The 8,375-nt window shown below is 46.6% G+C and overlaps 1 protein-coding gene and 1 long non-coding RNA gene across 2 annotated transcripts in view; one reads left to right on the top strand and one right to left on the bottom strand.

Moving 5' to 3' along the window:
• Stk24 (serine/threonine kinase 24) overlaps window positions 1–8,375 on the top strand; it is a 106,381-nt gene that overhangs the window by 656 nt on the left and 97,350 nt on the right. The gene's annotated exons all lie outside the window — the stretch shown is intronic.
• Window positions 1,376–8,184, bottom strand: LOC102016225. The gene is made up of 3 exons (XR_259302.2): window positions 7,697–8,184; window positions 3,076–3,173; window positions 1,376–2,658 (listed from the first exon to the last, which is right to left on the bottom strand). It is a non-coding gene; the product is annotated as an uncharacterized LOC102016225 (long non-coding RNA).

Raw genomic sequence — 8,375 nt, forward strand, 5'->3', positions numbered from 1 at the left:
TTTTTTTTGTCTTTTTTGAGGCAGGGTCTCACTATGTAGTTCAAGCTGACCTTGAGCTCACTTTGTAGCCCAGGCTGGTCTTGAACTCGCAATGATCCTCCTGCCTCAGCTTCCCAAGTGCTGGGATTACAGGCATGCGCCACCATGCCCAGTTTACTCTTCTCATTGACAAAATATCCTACACCCACAAGTTAAAGGAGGGGAAGGTTTATTTCAGCTCACAGTTTGTAGAGGTTTCAGTCCATAATTTTCTGGCTCCAAGGCAGGGTAGCATGGCAGAGGGGTGCTGGAAGAGAAAGCAGTTCATGGCAAAGCAGGCAGGAGGCAGTGAAGCAGCAAGCAGCAAGGGTGAGCAGCAAGCCTTCCTTTCCCTTTTATCCCACCCAGGCTATAAGCCTTTTGGGTGGTGCCACCCATACACCATTACCTTCATTTCTTGTTCCTCACTGCTGTGTGTGTGTGAGTGTGTGTGCGTATCACAGCAGCTGCCGAGAATACAGCCACCACTGGGATGGGTGGGGCTTCTGTCTTCAGTAAATCCACTCAGCCACACCCAGAACTACGCTAATTCCAATAAATGGACTAATTTAGTACCATATACCCTCAATCCCAATATCACAGACCCTAGACCCAGTAAGCCCTGAAAAGCTCTACCTATGAGGCTTTGGGGGGACATGTAGACAGATCTGTATCTACAGGTGAGAGGGATGAACATTCAATGATAAAGCATAAACTGTAGGACCTTTGCTGATAGGCTTGATTTCTACCCAGTTTTCACAAGGGCTATATCACCAGGGGAATCACGTGGCTGTTTAATACCTTAAAAATGATTTCCACACTCTACTCCAAGGTGCCCTTGGGTATTGCAGAGGTAGCACATGGTATTAGAGGTAGGCATGGTATTTCCCATTTTCTAGAAAACATAGCCAGACTGAACATCTGCCAGACACCACACTGACAGGTATTTCAGTTTCAACATTAGAAACTGAATGATGTCACGGCACATCCTTTGTGATGATGTCATAGTAATTGCAAAGTGGTGGCTGTATTCTCTGCAGCTGCTGTGATACACACACACACTCACACACACACAGCAGTGAGGAACAAGAAATGAAGGTGATGGTGTCCATGCTGATTCTAACATTGGGAAATGATGCAGTGCTGACAGAGTCACATGTCCCATTAGTCATGGTGATGACTTAGGAATGAAATTAAAATATTATTTTTAAATTTACAGTATTATTGCTTTGAATGGTTCCTATGTTATTAAAACAGAAATGTGTGTTAAATTATTTATACCCACCTTCTTAATTGACTTGTTAGGTACTTCTCTAGGCAAGGAGATGCTATGCAAATATCACTGAAGCATCAAGGGTGTGTTGAAGGGGACCTCTGTATTAAAATTATCCCAAGGACTCCGAATTCCCACCACTAGGAGGAGGGCTAGGAAGGGCCTTCATGCCCAGCGGTTCTCTCCAAGGTGGCTGTGAAGGACCACAGACAAGGCGGAGCTGCCCAAAGAACAGAGCTGAGGGAAGCCCTGGAGGCTGGCGCAGCTTCTCCCCACCTTACCTTCCAGAAAAGCAAAGGCAGATTATGGGCTGACAGTGACAACTGCTCACTTCCCTTGCTTCTCCTTCCAAATGAGCGCTCTTACGGTGGTGTCAAATTTATTCCTTCTCCATGATGTGTTAAACACCTGAGAGGGAGTGAGTAGCCCATTGTCCACTACAGATTGGTGGCCTGTGAAAAGCCGCATCCAGAGTTGATGAAGGGAGGAAAGGAGTGACCTAAGTGAAGGGCACTAGTATTTGACTTGCACTGGGAAAGAGCCAAGGACATGAAGGTTATCTATGGGTTGGCTGTTATGCTAGGGATATAGGTACACCCATGAAGTCATACATGTAAAAAAGTAGCGTGTGTGTGTGTATGTGTTCATGCAAATGGGTGTGTCTGTGTGTGTAAACACATGTCCTGGTAGATGTATCAGTTAGAGTTCACTATTTCAGCAGAAATTATTTATCTATATCTATCTATCTATCTATCTGCGTTTTACAAGGTGGGCTTACGCTGGCTGCCTATGGAATCAGGGGTAGGAGAATGCAACATGGTCATCTGCAGACCGGAGAGCTGGAGGATCTAGTTGAATGTCGAATGCCGGAACCTCTCTGCAGAGTCTGGTGCAAGTCCACGTGGGAAAGCCAAAGGGTCTACATGCGAAGGCTGAAGAGTCTAGGCTGGAAGCCTGAAGGAACTGGAGACAAATGTCCAAAGGCAATGGCAAAGGAGCTCCTCCTCCAAAGAAAGGGGAAGATTTTTTTCTTCTTTATCTTTTTATTCTGCTCAAGCTACAAGCCCATTGGTCAGTGCCACTCACATTCGGGGTAGGTAGGCCAGACTGATAGGCTTCTGATGGGCTTGAAATCTTCCTTCCTCAGTTTGTGGGCTACATGTCAATTATCCAGACATGCCCAGAGCTTTACCAGCCTGCTCGGTGGCTCTCATTCAAGTCAAGTTGACACAGCACAGTTAACAATCATAGCTGCCAAGGGGTGCAGCGGATCAAACCAGGCGTCTTCTTTCCACCAGAAAACTGCTCTTTCCAGGTTTCTTTCCATGCCGTTTGGACTGGACTCTTCTGTCAACTGCCTTCTTGCCCTGTGGTCATAAAAATGGACACACACAAATTTGACCTCCACTAGATCTGGAATATGGACACTGGGAAGATTAAATCACACTCTTCTCTGACATTACAAAGACCCCAGAGTGGCTCTTGATAGCATACAAAGAACCAAGAAGAAGAAGACACCAAGCATAGGGAGAGAAGTGAAGAGCAGAGATGGATGGTTCCGATTTTACCCTTGAACCCTGTCCTCTTGGGTTTACCCAACCTTCATTTAGCTAAGCTTGGGTTTCTGTTACTGAGCTAAAATTTCCCTTTTGTGCTCATGGAGGTTTGAGCTAGACCTTTGTCATGTGTTATTCAAAAAGTTCCAGTTAATAGAATCTCTAGCTTAGCTTCTTTAGAAAACCAAATAAAAATGGGCTGGAAAGTCAAGGTGCAAAATGACACACCTGTCTTTTTGCAGGTGAAGCTTAGAAGGTAATGCCAGGGTAGCCTTCTCATGAGGAATCCAAGCTGACTTCAGTCCTGTGCAGTCTGGAGCCAGCATCTGAAAATCATAGGCACATTATACCTTTGTGTGGTTATACAATGTTCTTTAGGTACAGAATTCCCTGGATCTGCTTGAAGGGAAAATTAAAATCATTTTCTACCATTTGTCTTCCTTGTCAGAAGACAGGGCCAAGAGCTTTTAAGAAGCAGCGTGGCACTTCTGAGGCTGTGGGATGGATGACATCACTTTCTTGGGGATGATTTCGTTTATGCCCTTTCTGGATCTATCTGAAAGCAAACTCAGCTTTGGCAGGGAGGGAAACAGACATGCACAGTGCCTGATAAGTCTTTGAAAACTGAAACCTTTACAGACTGACTGGCAGGGTCGAGTGGTCACTGTTCAGAGCCACGAGCCCTGGAAACTGGCTCTTGGCCAAGCAAAATCATACATGAGCCTCTTTCTACTGAGCTTGCTCCAGGGAGCTCTTCTAAACAGTGTGAGCACCCAGAACTGCCACAGGGGGAATGTACAGCCCAAAGCCCCTTGGTTTAAAGGAGGCTCAGCCCCCAATTCTCCTGGTAAACTGCTCTTTTGAGTGTTGTGAGACAGAAAGAGGCAGTGGGAAGAAAGCTTACTCAAATAAGTTTTGCCTGAATGGAACGGTTACAGGCCCTCAGAATCTCCTAAACTCCTTTCTGGCTGATTTGGCCATGTTTTTTTTTTTTTTTTTTTTTTTTTTTTTTGAGACAGGGTCTCACTATGCAGTTCAGGCTGGCCTTGAGCTCACTTTGCAGCCCAGGCTGGTCTCAAACTCGCAACAATCCTCCTGCCTCAGCCTCCCGAATGCTGGGATTACAGGCGTGTGCCATCATGCTCAGCTTGGCCATGTGTTCTTCTTCTTCTTTTTTTTTTTTTTTTTTGGCACCGGGAATCAAACTCATGACCTCAGGCTTGCCAGGCAAGCACTTATGCCCTGTGCTATATTCCCGGCCCGGCCATGTGCTCTTGATGATCTCTCCTAATGAGTTTTGTTCTCCGCTTCTGCTCCCAGTTGTTCAGGGAGGGGAGGTCAGCGATCTGGTTTCTGTGCGAGATAAGGCTGAGGGACTACGCCCAAGGAACTGTGGAGCCATAGCCGTCTACAGACCTGTGAGACGTGATTGTGGACAGACCCACAGCCTCCAGAAGTGCTTACTCCTGGAGCTGAGCCCGGGGGCATGCAGGGGACTGCCCAGGAACTCACAGAGCCAGAGGCTGTTCAGGACTGAGCCATGTCCCTCTAAAATCCGTACACTGACATCCTAGCCCCCATTTCCCAGAATGTGACTGTACAGTATCTGGAGACAGGATCTTTAAAGAAGGAAGTAAAAATGAGGTCATTGGGGGGGGCACTAATTCAGTGTGACTGGTGTCCTTCTAAAAAGGAGAGATCAGGACACACGGGCAGAGGAACAATCACACAAAGACACAGGAGAAGAAGGCCACTCGCAAATCTCTGAAGTCAACCCCATTGCCACCCTAACCTCAGACTTGCAGCCTCAGGAGCGGTGAGGAAATGAATTTCTGTGCTTATGCCACCTAGTCTTTGTGCCTGCGTTATGGTGGCCCTAGCAGACTAAGGCAGGGGCCGCCACAAGCTGATTTACAGAGATGTCTTTGTGGGAGCCTTCCTCCCAGCTCTGTACCCGCCAGAATGAGCTTCCTCCACATAGCTGGCATCTTCGCCTTGGGCTTCTGCATACATTTTCTTGCCATCATGTTATCCAAAGGTGAAGATATGGGCACTTCTTTATACTGATGTTAATCATTTGTCTTCACCTACGAATGTGTACGATTTGTCAAGCCTGTGTTAGTTACTTATCCAAGCAACTCATATTTTTCTCTTTAAATTTCACCATGTGAGGCCGAGTGTGGTGGTGCATGCCTGTAATCCCAGCACTCGGGAGGCTGAGGCACGAGGATTGTTCTGAGTTTGAGACCAGCCTGGGCTACAAAATGAGCTCAAGGCCAGCCTGAACTGCATAGTGAGATCCTGTCTCAAAAAGACAAAAAAAAAAAACCCAAAATAAAATTAAATAAAAATAAAGTTCACCATGTGAGTCCCTTTCTTTAATCTGAGAATTTAAATTGCTAATGTGCTACTTGTCTAGCTGTTCTTTAGAAAGTGGCATTTAGGGGATGTTTACCAGTTCAACTCAGAAAGGGAAGTAGAGGGATTGATTGTTGAATTCTTGATTTTTGCTGCATTCTTTGACCTCAGTATGGTCGAGGAACTGGCTTGGGGAACATCAGTACACAGGTGCTCTAGATTGGGTAGGTCTTGGGGTAGGGATATGGAAATGTCCTTTATGGCCCAGAATATGTCAAAGCAGAATTCACTGCTCAATTTATGCTCTTAAATACACAAAAGACAGAGAGCCAGGGGATGAAAATAATTCAATGGATTAGTATCTCCATGGAGATCACAAAATGTATACTTTTTAGGGAGACCCTCAAAAATCTCTCCTAGTTATGGCAGTGTATGTTCTGTGGTAATTACATGCAACACGTTAGGGATGGAGGGAAAGTGACAAGAGGAGGTGGATTTTTGTTTGTTTGTTTTTTTCTGGTACCGCGAATCGAACTCACGACCTTGCACTTGCCAGGCAGACGCTGTGCCACTGAGCTAAATCCCCAGCCTCAAGAGGAGGTGGATTAAAGGATGATCATTTTCTTCCCTTGGTGACAATAACAGCTACTGTCACTCCAAGCTTAATCAGTTATGGTACTGTATAGTTCTCAAATTAAGATTTGGGGAAATCAGGTCTCTAGGATGGGATAAAGAGGAACCTCAAAGGATCTAGTGTTTCGATGCCCTACATGGCTGATATGTAATTGGCTTTGAAAAAAGGTGCGAATAAATGCAATGCAGCGCCATCAGCAACTGGGCAGGATCTGATTCAGAACTCAGACCTGCAGCCCAGGGAATGCTGGGTAATGCCTCATGGCACGCAGCAGATCCGTAACCCCTGTGTGGCTGCTTCTTTCCTCTTCCTGTGAGAATGGTGTGCAGCCTTATAAATATGGTCAGATGGGGAAGTGAAGTTTGGCGGTGGGAAGGGCTGAATAGGAAATGGATGAGCTAAGGAATGCAAGTCACTGTGTCCAGATGAATGGTAACTGGGTATAACCTATATGTTCTTAGCCTCACTAGCCTTGGGATACAAAATGAGATGCTGATTATTTTACAGAATTAATTATGCTCCCCATACACTGTTCCTCCTCTGCTGGAAATGAAGCCTACTGCAAAGTGATTTCTGGATTTCCTGTGGCAATGCCTCAGAGCAGCACCCAACTTTACAGCTTGTCTGCAACTTACAGTGCTTTGACCTTGAGGGGAGCACTTCTAGCCTGGTGGTCTCGGCTGGCTCTGGTTAGCAGCGGGATTATAGAAGTCATCTTTAATTACAGGGACAGCCCCTGCTAAATCTTGGTATATACACATCTATGCTTTTCTGTTTACACATAGTAACAGATACATCTTCATATATATGAAGTACGGTGAGATCAGAATATTGTGTATTATTTCATAACCTGCATTTTCCTAACAATATACATTGAAAATATTTCTCCATATCACTAAACATGTAACTGGCAAGTGCTCTACCACTGAGCTACATCCCAAGCCATTTTTAAAATCTTATTTTGATGGACACAGGGTCTGAATAACTTCCCAGGTTGGCCTTAAACTTGCAATCTTTTGGCCTCAGCTTCCTGAGTAGCTGGGATTACAGGATGTACCACTCTGCTCAGATAAAATACATCTTTTTTTGGAGGGGTAACCGGGAATCATACTCAGGGCCTTGTGCTTGCCATGCAGGCACCATGCCACTGGGCTATAACCCCGGCCCTGAAATACATCATTTTTAATGACTACAAAATACTCACCTTATGGGTAATACTATTGTTTACTTTTTTGCTCTGTTCTTGTTTTCCCACAATTGTGAATATCACTTTATTACGTTTTAATACACATTCTTACAGGTTTCCTGCTTCTTTCTTTAGGATGTTACTTTGGGTACGATTCAGGATTGAAGAGTATGAACATCAGCCAAGCATGGTGACACATGCCTGTAATCCCAGAACTTGGGAGGCCGAGGCAGGAGGATCATCATGAGTTTGAAGCCAGGTTGGGCTACACAGTGAGTTTAAGGCCAGTCTGAACTATAAAAAGAAACCCTGTCTCAAAAAACAAATCAAAAAGAGTATGAACATTCTAAAGAATCGTGCCGTGTTCTTGATTGTTGTGCTATGCCTCGACTTGTGTACTCCCTTTTCAGGTTTACAAAATTTAAGATTGCAAACTTCTGGACATTAGGATTCATGCTTTTAATTCATCACTTTTTTTCCCCTATAGTTCTGCTGGGAGTGGCAGCGTTTAAGTGGCCAGTGGGAATCCTGAAGGTATTTCAAGGTATCTGAAGGCTGAGGTAAAACCGTGCTTCCAAAAGAAAAGCAGGGATTAAGTTTTATCCACAGCACCCGAAGGAACTGAAGTTCTTGGAATTCTACCAAACCTCGAAGAATGAAATATTCCTTACCTGGTGGAGGACTTTGAGTCTTCTCCAACAGTCTGAACAGCTGGGGACTCATTTTGTGTGCCTAACCTCGCACAAGCGTGGCGCAAAATGGGCATTACAATGTGAACAGCGCCATTTCTGAACTTGCAGCCCACTTTCTACCCATTTGCTCTTGTAAATAAAATACTCTTCCGAGGCAGCAGGGACTCACCCCTGTCCCCGTTCCTCGGTCGGTGGAGAGGAGATGGCAACAAAGGTGGCCAACTGGCTCAGAGAGCGCCCGGGCTTTGGGACACGCTGGAAGGAGGGAGGGGGCTGGGGCCGAAGTCTAGACGAGGCTTCCTTCCATTGTCTTCCCCTTCCTCGGGCCGCTCTGCACCCCGCTTTCCCCTTCTCACGGAGGGGTAGTCCCGCCTGGGTGCAGCGAACTTTCCAGCGCCCGGCAGCCCGAGCCAGGCTGTTTACAGCCGCCGGAGCCCGGGACAGGACCCGCTCTCCCGGCCTCTCCCCTCGGTCTCCTTCTCGGGATGGTTGAAAACTTCACCCAGGCACCCAAGAAGCTCCGCCCTGGTCTTTCGGCCCAGGCCAGAGGCTGAGGCCCGCTGGCTCGCCCGCTCAGCCCCCCAAGACCCGGGCCAAGGGAGGCCGCCCAGAGCCCAGGTGGCCCGGGGCCCGGGGAGGGCAGGGAGGCGCGGGTAGT

Source organism: Chinchilla lanigera, unplaced genomic scaffold (assembly GCF_000276665.1).
Source record: "Chinchilla lanigera isolate Chin_1 unplaced genomic scaffold, ChiLan1.0 scaffold00003, whole genome shotgun sequence".
Lineage (NCBI taxonomy): Eukaryota > Metazoa > Chordata > Mammalia > Rodentia > Chinchillidae > Chinchilla > Chinchilla lanigera.